The sequence below is a fragment of the Hemicordylus capensis genome, chromosome 5 (assembly GCF_027244095.1).
Source record: "Hemicordylus capensis ecotype Gifberg chromosome 5, rHemCap1.1.pri, whole genome shotgun sequence".
NCBI classification, from domain to species: Eukaryota; Metazoa; Chordata; class Lepidosauria; order Squamata; family Cordylidae; genus Hemicordylus; species Hemicordylus capensis.
In genome coordinates this window covers 27,426,196-27,443,109 of record NC_069661.1, presented here as the reverse complement: position 1 = coordinate 27,443,109, position 16,914 = coordinate 27,426,196, and positions in this window count along the sequence as shown.

Below are 16,914 nucleotides of genomic sequence, written 5' to 3'. Positions count from 1 at the left end.
GTAGCCAATGTGACTCCAATTTTCAAGAAGGGATCCAGGAAATTACAGGCTGGTCAGCTTAACTTCGGTACCAGGTAAATTGATGGAAAGTATACGTAAGGACAAAATTGTTAAACATATAGAAGAACAGGCCTTGTTGAAGGAGAACCAGCACGGCTTCTGCAAGGGAAAGTATTGCCTCACTAACTTTTTGGAGCTCTTTGAGTGTCTCAACAGGCATATGAATAAAAGTGATCCAGTTGACATAGTATACTTGGACTTCCAAAAAGCTTTTCATAAAGTTCACTCAAAAGCCTTTGGTGGGGAACTTAGCAGTCATAGAATAAGGGGACAGGTTCATGTGTGGATCAGTAACTGGTTGAAGGACAGGAAACAGAGAGTAGGAATAAATGGACAATTTTTACAATGGAGGTAGGTAGGAAATTGGGTCCCCCAGGGATCGGTATTGGGACCAGTGCTCTTCATAAATGATCTAGAAGTTGGGGTACCAGTGAAGTGGCCAAATTTGCAGATGACACTAAACTATTTAGGGTAGTAAAATCCACAACGGATTGTGAGGAACTCCAAAAAGATCTTTCCAAACTGGGTGACAAAATGGCAAATGCGGTTCAGTGTAAGCAAGTGTAAATTGATGCACATTGGGGCAAAAAACACCAACTTCACATGTATGCTGATGGGATCTCAGCTGTCAGCGACTGACCAGGAGAGAGATCTTGGGGTCGTGGTGGACAGCTCATTGAAAGTGTCATCTCAGTGCGCGGCAGCTGTGAAAAAAGCTAATTCCATGCTAGGAATCATTAGAAGGGGGCTTGAAAATAAAAATGCTAATATTATAATGCCCTTATACAAATCTATGGTGTGGCCACATCTGGAGAACTGCATACAGCTTTAGTCACGATATCTAAAGAAGGACATTGTAGAACTGGATAAGGTACAGAAGAAGGCAACCAAAATGATCAGGGGCCTAGAGCACCTTCCTTACAAGGCTATGCTACAGTATCTGGGGCTCTTTACCTTGGAACAGAAGTGATTAAGGAGAGACATGCTCAAAGTGTATAAAATTATGCATAGAGTGGAGAGGGCAGACAGAGAGAAATTTCTCTCTCTCACAACACTAGAACCAGGGGTCAACCCATGAAACTGAAGTTTGGGAAATTTAGGACCGACAAGCAGAAGTACTTTTTCACACAGCGCATAATTAATCTATGGAATTCCTTGCCATGTGATGATGTGATGGCCACCAGCTTGGATGGCTTAAAAGTGGCTTAGACAGATTCATGGAGAACAGAGCTATCAATGGCTATTAGTCTAATGGCTGTGGGCCATCTCCAGCTTCAGAGACATGATGCCATACCAGTTGCAGGGGAGCAACAGCAGGAGAGCGGGCATGCACATACCTCTTTCCTGTGGTCTCTCCAGAGGCATCTGGTGAGCCACTGTGTGAAACAGGATGCTGGACTAGATGGGCCTTGTGCCTGATCCAGCAGGGCTGTTCTTACATTCTTATTTGAGATATGAGTATGCCTCAATTACATGATGAAGAATTATACGGTGGGTTTTTTTTTGTTTAAGAACTTTGAACACAGAACCTTAAAAGAACAGGTAGTTACATGTTTTGGTCTCTGTGGATGGCAACTACCTGGGGTACATTTGTACCCTAGATGAATGCAGTTTCCACTTCTTGAGCTACTTACCCAGAGCTCATTATTCCAGTGCAATATCTGCTGATAGGGCTTGCTTTGGCCATATTTGACCATATTACGTTGGGGTAACCTATGCCAACAAGGGACTTTAATAGAGGACATGCTACTATTTTGGGGACCAAATGGCTGGTTTTGCATTGGAGGAACAGGGACTATTTGGGGGACCAAACCAAGTTTTTTTCCATGTGTGCTGGTGTCCAAAGTTTTGTGGAGCAACTGCAACATTTTGTTCACTCAGAACACTTTGCTCCCATGAGCAGCTTCTCTTCCTCTGTCTCCTTGCCCTACCTATTGACCATCCATCCAATGGAGAAGCCAGAGGAGAGGTTCTGCTTCAGTGGGTAGATTGCAGAGCCACATGATACAGGAGCATGGATAGGTGAGCCCGGCAGGTGCAGCTTGCATCCTTCATGTGGTGGTGGCAGGGAGCAGTTTGCAGTTAGCTAACTAACTTTACTCAATTAGCACCTACCCCTGTTAACTGAGTAAAAAGACACCTTTTAAAGTGGTCAGTCTCTTCTATTTATCATGGGGAGAGCAACTGGCCCTATCCAGCCACAGCACAACATCCTTTCAGTGGCTGATGCTGGTATTACCTTGCATTTATTTTTAGATTGTGAGCCCTTTGGGGACAGGGGAGCATCTTATTATTTATTTATCTTTGAAAACCACTGTGAAACCTTCTGTTGAAAAGCCATATACACATGTTTGTAATCACAGAGAACAGCAAGCGAGAGGGAGACCATGCATGCACCACTGTGCCAGCATGCAAAGAGGCTGGCTCGGCAGCTAGCTGGCTCAAGCCAAGCGGTGAAATTGCTGGCCTGGTTGGGGAGAGCAAGCTGGGTGGCCCGTGAGGGAAGAGAACTGTGTGCTGGTAAACCTAATCAGGAGATGAATTTATGGATAAGAAGCCAGGGCCTTGAGAACTCAGCACCTAGACAGCAGACTGAGCAGACATAGCAATCTGGGTCATCAGCTTCATAGCAGTGAGCAGTATTTATTCTCAAATTATCAAATTTTTATCCAAAACCAATAAACATATGCAAATATTATGCAAAGTGGAGACTCTTTGGGTTAAAAGCATCCTCTATTTCTACTTTTTTAGTGATGGATATCAACTCTTTTCACCATCTGGACATTGCAACCCTTTTCTCCATATATAGACTTCAGTGCAAACTAAGAAGTTCGAATAAGTGACTGTACAGTTTTGGACAACTATCCACCACCACATGACTACCTGCAGGGCCAAACATCCTAAGTAAAAAAACAATTGGCCAAATAGCCATGATCTAATGAAGAAATTTCAAACTACTACAAGCTATCACAGCACTTTTTCAGCCATGGGTATTCTTAGAATGATGTCCAGACGATGTTGCCTCGACTTCCATTCCCTGGTCTATTATTTCGAAATATGTTGAAAAAATAAAATTATGTAAAGGTAATGCATGCACTTTTGTTAATTTTGCATAGTTTAGCTGTATCAAATTGGCATTGCCTTGATACAGAAAATCTGTTTTCTTTGGCCTTCAGCGTCAAAGTTTTATCAGTTTTATATTTCATAAAGTTTTATATTTTACTGATCTTCCAAATTCTGTAGAGCAGCATTACTGTTCTGAAACTTCTAAAAAGGGAAGGGAGCAGAAATCTGTTATTGGTGATTGCATTTTTGGAAAGTTGCATATATCCATTCACTATCATATCAACTAATTACATATCCCATACAAATGTCTGCGTCTGAATGCCCTGTGCTCCATTTCTTCACATTTCTTTCAAGGCCTGGGAATCCCTGGTGCTTACTTTTCTCTTTCTGCAGCTTTGCTGTAGACACCTGTTCCAAATGCAATTGGAAAAGCTTGTCCATGTCCAGAATTTTAATTTCTAGCCAACATGAACACGTTTTAAAGGCTTATGACACAATACTGCATTTCATTAGCTAGGTCTAAAGCTTTTACGAGATTTTGCACTGCAGAACCTTTTGCCTGATGATCCAACTTTTGCTATTTGTTCCAGATTGTGTTACTCTAGGGCTGCAGTTCCTGAACTCTGTGCTGTGGGTTGCAAGCAAATCAATCAAGCAATCCAATCATGAAAGCTTCCTGTGAGATCCAGGGGCATACCTAGGGGTAGGGCAGGCAGGGCACGTGCTCTGGGCGCCACTTGAAGGGGGGCGCCATTTGGTAAAATTATTATTATTATTTTTTAAATGGCTGCCAAAAACAAAATGGCCACCATGCATGCTCAAATGGCCTCTGTGAGGCCCTAGGTCATGCCAGGCCTTGCAGAGGCCATTTGAGCATGTGCAGTGGCCATTTTGTTTTCAGTGGCCATTAAAAAAAAAGATTTTAAAAAATGGCAACTGCACATACTCAAATGGTCCCTGCGAGGCCCTAGAGGCCAGTGGGGGGAGGAGGAACCTTTGCAAACCCCCCAGCCTTTAGGAAGCCCCCCGAAGGGGCTACAGGTAAAATAATAATAATATATAATATAAGTCACTGTACACATATTCAGATTGGCACTATGTACAGAGAATCAGGGCTTGTGAATACTGAGCTGATGCTTATGAGCTAGGATTGTATTCATTTGCTCTTACTTTGCTTCTTGTGATAAGTGAGTTAAATGTGATGTCTTGCTAATATGGCTATTAATGGCGAATTTGTCTTTGAATCAGTGTGAAATCCTTAATATTAAGGCCCACTGGGAGTTTCTTGCTCTCTTTCTCTCATTTTAACTGTCTTTCTGAAAGACTAGAATATATTCCAAGCAGTGACACAGTTTACTCTGCATATCCTTTAATTATTTACAGAGTATCTGGGAAAAGTCAAATTCTCCATTTATTTTTAAAACTTATGTAACGGTGATGCTGCAATACATAGTAGAGAATTAGACAGGCACTTCTGTTTAGTTTTCCAAGTACACCTCCACATAGTATTTGGGTATTTCATGAGCCCCAGCACACTGAAATGTGTCGTTTTCCAGCATTTTTTGGTGTGGCTAAGTCCACTGCTAAAATAGTTTTTGAAATATTAAAAGATTAACGAGCCTGACTTGTATTTTTCAGCTGATATTATGGTAAAGTTATCTGAAAGATGGGTGTCAGATGCTTGGACAGGGGGCGCAATTTCAGTGTTTGCCCTAGGCGCTATTTTCCCTAGATACACCTCTGGTGAGATCAAAGGACTCACCCACCTGGCTGGCCTGCTGTGTCTCTGGGCGGCTGGCATCCTTCCAGCCAGCCTCTGCTAGAGGAAGTTTAATTCTGCCCCTTCTATATCTACCAGATACAGCACCTTTCTGTACTGGTCAAAGACTGTCATAAAGTTTATCTATCTATACAGCATCCAGTTGTTCCCAATGCAAAGATGCAGCAGAATTACCTGCTCTCAGAGGCAGCTGTCTGTTGGATCTCCATATGGCTTACACCTTCTCAGCTCCTCTCCTTTCAACAACTTAATTTTGCTTGTATTGTTTTATTTGATTTAACACAAACCCTTTATGTTACATTGCATTCAACTTCTGAGGCTGAAGTCCAACTGGACTCCTCTAGACAGGTGGTTAAGACCTTTGTTTTGCCTTGATTTTCAGTTGTGAGGGTTTTTTGTGCTGGGCCTTCATGGCCTCTGGATTTGTCAGCTGATAACTGTATCTTTTTTAAAAAAAAGTTTATTCATTATTTATTTGATTTATATACCACCCTTCCAAAAATGGCTCAGGGCGGTTTACAGCAAAATAAAAATGAAACAATTACAATCAAAACTAAATCAATTAAGCAATTAAAATAATTTAAAACCAACACTGAAAATTTAGAACCATAAATCTAATTAATCTAATTAAAAGCCTGGGTTATTCTTATTCTTATTATAGATGGCATATTGTTTTTATACTCTCTCAGTTTTTTTAGTGTCCCTTAATAAATATTAGGATAGACATATTTTAAGTAAATAAAATAAAACAAGTCTTCCAAAGGTTGACTACACTGAATAGGGTCAGTTTAGATTTTGGTGGTATGTGCACAAAATTAACGCAAGTTCATCACTGCATCTCCCTTGCCGTTGATTTTATCTAATGTTGGGAGGTCAGCAATATAGTTTATTTTTCAGTAATTCAGATGATTTCCTTCATTATGGTTTTCATTACTAAACAGCTTGGAAAATTTAAGGGAAAAAGTTGTAAAATTTAACTGAAAAGGTAATTGCAGCCACTTTTCAATGTTTAATATCCTGTCCATTTAAATTTTTTTACAAGATGTTAATGGCAATGAAATCACACTATTTGCTAAGTGACTGCCAGTTCTTGAGTTTCATCCCACAGTACTTACTCAGTCAATACATTTGCGGAAGTCAAGAGAAGGGCTGTTCTTGTGAAGGCATACAAAGAACGGAGGCTCAGAACTCTTGCTTTACAGAAAATGTGATTAATTACACTTAGAAAAGCACACAAAGGGACCTGAAATCAGATGTCATCTTGATTTAAAAAGTAGGCAGAACCTTTTTAAAATTATGTTAATTTTGAACATACATGATCAACAGCACCCAGAATGACAATACGTATGTAGAGATTCAACTGAATGGCTTATAATGGAAGTTTTGACACAGTCACAGCTACAGGGGACTGTGACTGTGCCAAGGCCATAAAATCCAACACCACCATGTTACAACTTGGTACCAAAAATAACTAAAAGGAAACAAATAGGAACACATTAAGAAATTAGACACTTACTCTGTTACATCTTTTAAAGGCTCATAAAATGCCTTAGACCCATTAAAGAGTATTCTGTGAATCTCAGAACCACCGCCAAATAGTATCAAGGATTTCACAAGGAAAAAAGAAATGTTAACAAATGCAAGAGCTTCCAGCGTGACAACTAATGGTCTATTCTCTGGACCATTTCAGCTTGTGGCAGCCACACCGATGATCCCTGTGCCAAGTCACAACCTTTCCTGGCCTATGCCAAAGCTGCTTGTGTGCACCTGACACCATGTACTGCATTACACCATTTGGCACATGAGTGATGCCCCACATTTAGGGGGGCTTATGGTGTGCCAGAATTGTACTACGTGTGTAACCCACTCTGTTTCTCAGAAATATTTATTTATTTATCATATTTCTATACCGCCTGATATGTATATCTCTAGGCAGTGTACAAAACTTAAAATATTTAAAGGTCACAAATTAAAAGACAATAGTCACAATACAATAGAAAAGTCACAATAAAAACAATAGAATAAAAGTTATTAAAATAAGTTTTTTTTTAAATTAAAATTAATTCTAATTAAAAGCCTGAGAAAACAGGAGGGTCTTGAGGTTCAACAGACAGAGAAGGAGATGCTCTTATGTCAGCAGGAATCTTTTTCCAAAGCCCTGGGGCAGCTACACAGAGAGCCCAGTCCTGGGTCGCCACCAAACGAGCTGGTGGCAACCGTAACTGGACCTCTCCAGAAGATTGTAACAGGCGGCAGGGATTATGACAGAGGAGGTGCTCTCTCAAATAGCCTGGTCCCAAGCCATGAAGGGCTTTATAGGTAATAGCCAGCATTTTGTATGACTTACATATGGTTTCCAAGCAGTCTCTTATGCAGGCTGCTTATAAGGCTGGAAAAAACGGTGACGGGAGCAAGTGGGCAGAGAGAATGTTTCTCTCTCTCTCTCATATAACACCCATATAATCTGGCACTTGACAAAGCTAATGTATTGCTCTGAAGAGAAGAGAGGAGACAGATGCCGCTTGAGGAGTTGCCACAATCCAACTCTATCATCCACCAGCTCTTCTAGCTCAGCTGGCCCCTCCCTCCCCCAACTGCAACTGCAGAGCTACCTAGGAGCCATCTTGCTCTGAGAGAGGATGAGAGAAAAAGAGGAAGCCTAAAGAGCACAACAGATAGAAATCTAGTTCTTAAAAAGCATCTGGTTGCTTGCTCTATTTTTTTCTTTTCAATTGATGCCTTACCCTTTCCGTGCTTTTATTTTTATTCATTTGTTTATTTATTAAGAGATTTAACATATCACCCAATCCACAGACTCAGGGCGATGTACAACCAAGAACAGCATCCGAAAATTTAAAAACAAAAAGACAAAAATAAAAAATAAAACATTAAAGGGCAAACGCCTGGCGGAAAAGAAATGACTTCAAGAAGGTTTTAAAGGCTGAAAGGAAGGAGGCAGACCGAATCTGTGGGTGGGGGGAAGAATTCCAAAGTGAAGGGGAAGCAACAGAGAAAGCCCTAGTACTAGGGCCTTATCTGAGACCAGGGATCGAAAGAAGGGCAACCAGAGAGGATCTCACAGGATGGGACAGGACTGGCCAGGAGAAGTGGTCCTGCAGATATGCAGGTGCTAAGCCTTGAAGGGTTTTAAAGGTAAGAACCAGCACTTTGAAATGCACCTGGAAGCAAATAGGTAACCAGTGCAGCATCCGCAAGAGGTGTCACACTATCATATCTCCTAGCACCCATAAGCAGGTGGGCCACCGCATTCTGGACCAACTGAAGCTTCTGCATTGTCTTCCAAGGCATCTCCAGGTAGAGTGCATTAGAGTAATCCAGACGAGAGATATCCAGGGCATGAGTTACCGTTGCCAGGGCCTGCCAATCAAGATAGGGCCGCAAATGGCAGAATAGCTGTAGCTGGGCAAAGACACCTCTGGCCATGGCCTCCACCTGCTGTTCGAGCAGGAGCTGCAAGTCCAAGATGACCCCCAAGTCGCGGACTCTCTCCTTTAGGGGCAGCGCAACCCTGTCCAGGGAGAGACTCAGCAAATGGCCAGATCGAGGAGTAAGCAAAAGCAACTCAGTCTTGGAGGGATTAAGTCTGAGCTTGTTCTGGCCCATCCAGCCCCTGACAGCCTCCAGACACTGGGCAAGCACAGAGATGGCATCTCTGGAGTGGCCTGGGGTGGCAATATACAACTGAGTATCATCAGCATATTGATGGAATCTCACCCCAAACCACAGATGACCTGCCCCAGCGGTTTCATGTAGATGTTAAAAAGAATGGGTGCTTTGATGTAAATCAGTTTGGAAAGTTTACCTGGAAAGCAGTACCTACATGCCATGAACAAAGCAACTGAGCAAAGAGGCACCTTTTAAAGCAGTAACTCTCATATTTAGCATTAGGGAGAGCAACTGTCCCTATTAATCCCAGCATAGTGTGTTTTTCAGTGCTTGTGTTTCTTTTTAGATTGTGAGCCCCTTTGAAATAGATAATCTTAATCTCTTTGCTATGTACATTGCTTTGTTGTTGAGAAGTGGTATATTCCTTTTTTTGCTTTTGTTGTTGAGAAGTGGTATATTCATAGAAATAAGTTAAGATTGTGCTGTCCCATAGTCTGGAAAACATACTAGCAGGGATTTGAAATGGCAACCTCTGGCTTGCTAGTCAAATCATTTCCTCACTGCGCCATTAGGTGGCAGATAGTTAACAGGGCTTTTTAAAAGAAAAATTCAGTACTGCAGAATGGTATATGAGTGTAATTCATAATTATAATGAGTGTAAGTTACCCCTGCTAACTTGGAAAAGCAGCACTTTTTAATGTGGTGATTCTCTTTATTTAGCAGGAGTGTAACTGGCCCTATCCACCCCCAGCACAATACCTCCAGTGACTGTTGCTGGTGTCATGTTTCTTTTAGATTGTGAGCCCTTTGGTGACAGGGATCCATCTTATTTATTATTTCTCTGTGTAAACTGCCCTGAGCCATTTTTGGAAAGGCGGTATAGAAATTGAATTAATGATGATGATGGTGATGATGATGATAAGGTGGAGGAGGTGTTGGAAATATAGGATGCCACTGTTACTGAACTGTTTCAAAATCAAAACCAGGCAACCTCCCCATTGCCTTCACTTCAAAAACCCAAATGCCATTTAACAGAAAAGCAACAAGAACTAAAGCAAAAAATAACTGAGCACATTAACCAAACAACCACCAGGGTTCGACTTCCAGCGCTAAAAACAGTTGCTAAAAAACAACTTGATCAGGCATTAAAAGATGTCAATGCTGCACTTGCAGAAATAACAACCAAAAATTTGCAAAAAACAAACCAACTAATTTATAGTGCAACGACAACAACACAAGAGCTCGGATATAAGATCAGTGGACCTGTAAAAAAAGAAAGTAGTACATCACCTAAATGGAAGATTAGATTAGAAAATAAAATCTCCAGGCTTAGATCAGATGCTAGTAAATTGAAAGATATGAAAGACAAGAAGCTGAAGAATGAAAACACCTAACAGTATCTGATCCAAAAATACCACCTAGATTCAAGGAAAATTAGAGAAGCCCTGGAAATAATAAAGCAGCAAATAACAGCAGTGTAAAAATAGATTAGCAGATATGAAGCTAGAATTACACAAGACAGGCAGAATCTCCAATTCCAGTCGAATCAGAGACGTTTCTACCAAAGCATAGGAGAAACTGCAAGAAACATAGAAACACCAAATAAAGAAGAAACAGTGCAATTCTGGGGAAAATTGTGGGACAATCCAATAGATTATAATAAAAAAAGCAGGCTGGGTGAAAGAGGTCGAAAAATGTAACCAACAAATGCAAGATCTAATAATAACACCAGAATTAATAAGTGAAAGAGCAAAGAAAATTAAAAATTGGACTGTACCAGGTGACGATGAAGTGCATGGCTTTTGGCCTAAACACCTAACAAGCCTTCATAAACAACTATCAAAACAGTTCAATCACATTTTGCAAGGAGGTGATATTGAACAATGGCTAACAACTGGGAAAACTCATCTCATCATGGAAGACCCAGCAAAAAGTGCAGTTCCCAGTAATTAGAGACCGATAACCTGCCTGCCAACCATGTTCAAATTATTAACTGGAATAATAGCAGATGAAGTGATGCAACACTTATTAACTAACAAACAGCTTTCAGTTGAACAGAAAGGAAATTGTCCAAACACCAGAGGCACAGAAGACCAGCTGCTGATTGACAAAATGATTTTAGAAAATTGCAAGAGAAAAAAAACAAATCTAAGTGTTGCATGGATTGACTACAAGAAGGCCTTCGACTCATTGCCTCACACATGGATATTAAAATGTTTAGAAATAACTGGTGTCAGCAAAAACATTCAGATATTTATTTAAAAAGCAATGAGCATGTGGAATACACAGTTAACAATCAATGGTGAGACCCTTGGACAGGTTAGCATTAGAAGAGGTATTTTCCAAGAGGACTCACTATCCCCTCTGTTGTTTGTAATCACCATGACTCCACTTTCACAAATACTAAACAAAACAGGCCTCGGATACCAAACATCTAAAACATCAAGTAAAATCAACCATCTGCTGTACGTGTACAATCTGTGTACAATCTGAAGGAAAGTCCCAGTCAGAAATCGAATCACTGCTAAACACTGTCCGTATAATCAGTAGTGAAATAGCAATGGAGTTTGGACTAGACAAGTGTGCTGCATTAATAATGAACAGAGGGAAAATAACAAAAACAGAAGGAATAGAACTACTCAATGGAAGCAACATCAAGAACCTGGAAGAGAAAGAACATTACAAATACTTGGGCATTCTCCAGGCTGATAACATTGCACACACTGAAGTTAAAAGAAAAATTGGAAGTGAATACATCAGGAGAGTTAGAAAAATCCTCAAGTCCAAACTCAATGGCGGGAACACCATACAAGCCATAAACACCTGGGCTATACCTGTTCTCAGATACACTGCAAGAATAATAGACTGGATCCAGGCAGAGCTAGAGATGCTAGATCGTAAGACCAGGAAAATCATGACCATCCATCATGCTCTGCACCCCCACAGTGTTGTAGATAGGCTATACCTCCCTCGCAGCTCAGGTGGAAGAGGAATGCTGCAAGTCCATCAAACAGTAGAGGAGTAGAAAAGAGGCCCAGAAGAAGATATCAAGGACAGTTAAGAAGATGCACTTCAAATGGTCAATAATGCGAAACTATTCAACACCAATGAAACAAAGCAGGCCTACAAGAAAGAACAAGTCAAGAACTGAGCACAAAAATGGAAAAAATAAGCCACTGCATGGTCAATACTTGCACAATATAAGTGGAAAATCAGACATCACCAAGACCTGGCAATGGCTTAAGAATGGCAACTTGAAGAAAGAAACAGAGGGTTTAATACTGGCTGCACAAGAACAGGCACTAAGAACAAATGCAATAAGAGCAAAAGTAGAAAAGTCAACAACAAACAGCAAGTGCCGCCTTTGTAAAGAAGCAGATGAAACAGTGGACCACCTAATTAGCTGTTGTAAAAAGATCGCACAGATTGACTACAAAGGCATGACAAGGTAGCAGGGATGATACACTGGAACATCTGCAAAAAATACAAGTTACCTGTAGCCAAGAATTGGTGGGACCATAAAATTGAAAAAGGTGTAGAAAATGAAGATGTAAAAATATTATGGGACTTCCGACTACAAACAGACAAACATCTGCCACACAATACAACAGATATAATTGTAGTCGAGAAGAAAGAAAAACAAGTTAAAATAATCAACATAGCAATACCAGGGGATAGCAGAATAGAAGAAAAAGAAATAGAAAAAATCACCAAATACAAAGATCTACAAATTGAAATGGAAAGGCTGTGGCAGAAGAAGACCAAAATAATCCCAGTGGTAATTGGCCCCCTGGGTGCAGTTCCAAAAGACCTTGAAGAGCACCTCAACACCATAGGGGCCACAGAAATCACCATCAGCCAATTACAAAAAGCAACTTTACTGGGAACAGCCTATATTTTGCGACAATATCTATAATAACCAACAGTATTGATGATAAAATTCAGCCTTCCCAGGTCCTTGGGAAGGACTCGATGTCTGGATAAAAACAAACCAGTCAATAACACCTGTCTGACTGTGTAAACAAGAGACAAACACCAGCCCACTGCTGAAAATCCTCTTGCTCCAAGTCTCTCCAGTAGTAAGCTGCTGTTGGCCCCCTGTCCCTCGTTTTCCTGCACAATGTGCCATTGAAAGAAGAGGAAGCTCAAAAGCTACAGAATCAATTCTTTGTTCCTTCTAGCTCAGTATTGTCTACACTTAATGCTGCATGTGGTGGTAGCCTTGATTCAGAGATGGTGGGGAAATGCCCCCCTACCCAATGCCACCAAGACTCATCAAATGTTAGAACTGGAAGGGACTTGGGAGGTCTTCTAGTCCACCCGCTGTGCAGTGCAGGAAATGACTGTAGCATCCTGGATAGATGGCTGTCCAGCCTCGGTTTGGAAACCTCCAGCAAGGGGGAGCCCCCCATTGCATAATGGAGATTGCAAGAGAGCAGCTCTTACAGTTGGGGGCTTCTTCCTAATGAGAGCCAGCATGGCATAGTGGTTAGAGTGTTGGACTATGACCAGGAAGACCCGAGTTCAAATCCCCATTCAGCCATGAAACTCACGCGCTGACTCTGGGCCAGCTGCTTCTTTCTCAGCCTATCCTACGTCACAGGGTTGTTGTGAGGATAAATATAACCATGTGCACTGCTCTGGGCTCCTTGCAGGGACAGCAGAATATAAATGTAAAAATACATAAATAATGTCTAGCCTAAATCTGCTTCCTTGTCATTTAAACTCACCAGAGCAACATCAACTCCCCAGCCCAATACAACAGCCCTTCAGGCATTTGAAGGCAGTTCTCACAGCTCCTAGGCTCAAAGTGGATAAAGAGCATTCGTACGTCATTTCAAATAAATGTTAAATAACATTAGTTGCTGCAGAAAACAGGCAATATGATTTCCCCCACCCCACCCAACTGTTGGCATAACCTTCCTGCCCTGCTAGAGCGCGCTCTCATATATTTTGGCACTTCTACCTGTAACCTAGTCTCCCTGCCACTTCATTTGTTTAGTCTACAGGAGCAGTGCTTTAAGCAAACATTTTTTTAAAAGGATAAAAAGGAAAACAGTCACGCACCGAAGCTGCAAAGAGCTGAATGGTGCTGGTTTTGCACCGCGATGAAGCCTGTCATGCACACTTGACACTTGTTCTTGTCCCAAGAGGTGGCATGGCTCATTCACAGGTACAGCATTTATATGCTGCAAGTAAATGAGTATTAGCAGCAAGCTTGTCCTTGAACTGAGAAGGGTGAGCAGCAGTGAGATGCCCACAAACATTCTTGCAGAGCTACCTAGTAGGGAATACATTTTGCCCACAGAGTGTGGATGTGAAATAGAGTTTGATCAGAATGTCAAGAACTAGAGGGGGAGAGAACATGGCATTTGTCTGAGACATGCAGAACAGATTTCTTACAGCCTGGTGCATGCTTTGGAGCTGCTAGTACTGGCAGCAGAAAGCAACACATGATCCCGGCACCTACTTCGTTGTCATTTGCATTTGTTAGAGGCTGAGAGATGCACCACAGTAATGTATGAACTGGGCTGATACTCATATCCATTCCAATATGTGGCAGCCACAGAAATAGTGTCGCTCCCAGTGCCTTCTAGCCACTTCACCCCTTGCCATGCCACTTGGGTGTAGTCACCACTATGAGCTGATTTCCATGCCAGGGCTTTTTTTTAAAATGTGCAACCAGACACACAACAAGCAGTTCCAAAAAAGACAATGGGCAGCCCCAAAAGAGCATTTGTGCAGTTCCAAAATCCCAGTCATGCAGAATTTGTATTAAACTAGATGATATAAAAGGTGACTAGTAACAATGAGAACAGTCCGTAGACTATGATCAAGTGTACCCATTTCTTCTCCCTCTGCCAGGGGCACTTCCCACAGATTCTACTGCTGTACTCTACCTACAAGTCTTCACCAACTCTTCTTCAAAAGGGGTGTCAAATTCGCAGTTCTGAGGATTTTCTGCTACTCTGTGTAGGCTTCTAAATGTTATGGAGGACGACTCCCTCCCTCCTGCTATTACCCTCACTCCTGCTATTACTCCCCTGCAACTGGTACTCAGAGGCATCCTGCCTTTGAGGCTGGAGGTGGCCTATAGCCCTCCAACTAGTAGCCGATGATAGACTTCTCCTCCATGAAGTTATCTAAACCCTTCTTAAAGCCATCCAGATTGTTGGCTGTCACCACATCTTGAGGCAGAGAATTCCACAAGTTGATTATGCGTTGTGTGAAAAAGTACTTTCATTTGTTGGTCCTAAATTCCCCGGCAATCAATTTCATGGGATGACCCATGAAATTCTAGTGTTATGAGAGAGGGAGAAGAATTTCTCTCTATCTACGTTCTCCACACCATGCATGATTTCATAGACCTCTATTATGTCTCTCCGCAGTCATCTTTTTTTCTAAACTCAATAGCCCCAGGTGTTGTAGCTTTGTTTCATAAGAAAGGTGCTCTAGGCCCCTGATCATCTTGGTTGCCCTTTTCTGCACCTGTATAGCGTAGCGGACCAGAAGTAACTGGAGGTGCGCATGTGCACACTGTTATGCATGTCACCAAGTACTTCCAGTCCGCCACACACTGGGGTGGCAAGGAGGTTCGCTTACAACTTGTGGGATTGTTTTAAAGAACATCGCCAGTGGGGGATACGTGGCGGGGGGGTAAGAGTTGGGGATAGGAATGTGCAAACAGGTTCAGCGTTGAACCCCAATGTGGTTCATGCATTTTTTTTAATTAAAAAAAGTTTTCTTACACTTACCCCCTCCAGGAGGAGTTGTCAGAAGTGGAGGGAGGCTCCGCAGAGGTCCCCCCCCCCGCCATTGGCCTCACTTATTCCTGAAATCAGCCGCTCAGCCACTCTTCAGCCGTTTTTTTGCCTTCCCCCCTTGGCACGGCAGCCTTTTTGGAGGCTGCCGCGCCTACACAATAGGCCTCTGCATGACTAGGGTCATGCCAGGTCATGCAGAGGCCAGAGGGGGGAGGGGGAAACTCTTCAGACCCCCCCTAAACAATTCCCATGGAGAGGATAAGTGTAAAAACAAATTAAAAAAAATAACGACCCCCCTCCCCCGCCTGGATGGCGTTTGAGGAGGGTGCCGGACTGAACTGGCCCAGTCCAGTTTGGGTCCAGTTCAGACACGAACTGAACTGGACCAGCCCTAGTTGGGGGTGATGGGAGTTGTAGTTCAGCAACATCTGGAGAGCCACACATTGTCTATCACTGCTCTAGATGAAGGAAAGTAGGGCTTTATTTTCTCCCACTTGATTCCATCTTCTGCTTTATTGACATGAGTCTGATTACCAGTGTGAGATCTTTCAACTTGAATCCAAGGTGGGCCAGACAAAGCTAGAATTCTTCCTTGCACACTGAAATCCCCATGCGGAAGTCTCACTGGGGAGCTGTGAGGACGATTCTTACATATTCCTTTGCACAGCATACGAACCTGTACAGATTAAGCCAAGCATGCTGTACTACTACTACTAAGCAGTTCTATTTTCTCACAAATATCCAGATACACTCTTTTATAGATTTTGCCTCAAGACAGCCAGGAGCCAGCATTCTACTTCTCTGTATAGTCTCTCTCAGAGTTACTTTCCATTTAACTTTTTTTAAACTCTTCATTTTTTTACTGATCTTTTGTATACTTTGTGTGACCAAAGCTCTGTTGTAAAACTACAGGAAATTTTACAGTATAATTTTCACAATGGATGTTTAACATTTATGTCGTCTAAGAAGGTGGCCTGGTAGTGGCGACTACTTCATTCCATGACATCAATGAGTGACATTATCTGTAGCTGGGTTCGAAATAACTGTTTTGATTGAAAAAGTTCCAGGAATAGCAGCTAACTGCTCAGCTATGGCTTCATATAGTCCAAAAGATTTTCCTGATAAACCAAGTTTATTAGAACCAATACTACTATGTTTAAAAATTCCTCAGAATACAGACTCCCAGTCCTTGAGAAAACTAGGATAATGTCTCAAATTTGTATCCAACACCCTGAGCCAATTCAGAGAAACATAAAATCTTGTTTGACATTACAAGAGCCATGAGGAGTCTCAGCCTCATGTGCTTCACCCCAATTAGTCACTTCTGATTCTAGTTTGCTGTAAACCATAATTAGTTGCTTTGTCTAGGGCTTGATCTTGATTTACAGGCAAGCATAGCCACAGCTGGTCTGCTTGGACAAAAAACACGAACTATTTATTGCTTTGAACCAGGCTCAGAAGATATCAGTGGCTGCATACAAGGGAAGGAAGAAGGAGCAGGCGAGTCAAATCCTCAACCATGTAATGCCAACTCCTATGGGGGCTTTGGGGAAAAGTGAAGAATTTGTTTAAACAGATCACTTGCTTACCCATTTCTTTTGTGGGTTGGGTGGTAGG